This window comes from Chiloscyllium plagiosum, unplaced genomic scaffold (assembly GCF_004010195.1).
Source record: "Chiloscyllium plagiosum isolate BGI_BamShark_2017 unplaced genomic scaffold, ASM401019v2 scaf_59671, whole genome shotgun sequence".
In the NCBI taxonomy this organism is placed as follows: domain Eukaryota; kingdom Metazoa; phylum Chordata; class Chondrichthyes; order Orectolobiformes; family Hemiscylliidae; genus Chiloscyllium; species Chiloscyllium plagiosum.
This window is the reverse complement of record NW_025200470.1, coordinates 5,447-6,565: the sequence shown is the minus strand read 5'-3', so window position 1 is coordinate 6,565 and position 1,119 is coordinate 5,447. Positions and strand designations below refer to the sequence as shown.

Here is a 1,119-nt window from a genome sequence, read left to right as displayed (position 1 = left end):
TGTGGGAAGGCCTTCAGCAAATCCTCTGACCTGAAGCACCAGCAGGTCCACACGGGGGGGGGTGGGGAAGGCCATTCAGTTGCCCCAAGTGCGGGAAGGCCTTTAGCGATTCCTCTGCCCTGCTGAGGCACCAGTGGGTCCACACAGGCAAGAAGCCGTTCCCCTGCCCTGAATGTGGGAAGGGCTTCAGCAGTTCCTCCTCCCTGCTGACCCACTGGCGGGTCCATACTGGGGAGAAGCCATTCTCCTGCTCAGTGTGCGGGAAGGGCTTTGCGGTCTCCTCCAACCTCGTGGCCCACCAGTGGGTCCACACGGGGGAAGAGGCCCTTCAGCTGTCCTGAGTGCGGGAAGGCTTTCAGCAATTCCTCCCACCTGCTGAGGCACCAGCGGGTCCACACTGGGGAGAAGCCATTCTCCTGCCCAGAGTGCGAGAAACGCTTTAACCGCTCCTCCCACCTACTGACCCACCGGCGGGTCCACACGGGAGACTGGCCATTCTATTGCCGAGTGCAGGAAGGGCTTCAGCAATTCTTCTGCTCTGCTGACCCACCGGTGGGTCCATACAGGGGAGAGGCCACTCAGCAGCCCAGAGTGTGGCAAGGGCTTCAGCGATTCCTCCAATCTGCTGACTCACCGGCAGGTTCACACACGGGAGAGGCTATTCTGCTGCCCTGAGTGTGGTAAGAGGTTCACATTTTCCAGCAATTTGCGAAGACACCAGCGGGGGCACCAGTGCTCCCAACAATTGGATTCAGTCAGTGACGCTACTGTGGACTAAATCTTGCCCCATTCTTGCAATGGGTGCAGTGGGAAAGTTGGTGGGCTTTTTTAAAAAAAAAAATCTGGACTGCACACTGCCCCGCACCCCCAACTGCAACCCCACAGTGGCTCAGGGCGGCATGGTGGCTCAGTGGTTAGCACAGCTGCCTCATAGAGCCATGGACCGGATTTGATTCTACTCTTGGGGAGACTGTCTGTATGGAGTTTGAACGTTCTCCTGCCATGTCTGCGTGGGTTTCCTCTGTGTTCCGGTTTGCTCCCACAATACAAAGATGTACAAGTTAGGGTGAGTTAGCCTAGCTAAATTGTCCATAGTGTTCAGGGATGTGTCAGCGTGGT

General features: G+C 57.2%; 1 pseudogene; it reads left to right on the top strand.

The window, feature by feature from the left end:
- The first annotated feature begins 45 nt into the window (after positions 1-45).
- Positions 46-1,037, top strand: LOC122546077 (annotated as a pseudogene).
- The last annotated feature ends 82 nt before the right edge of the window (positions 1,038-1,119 follow it).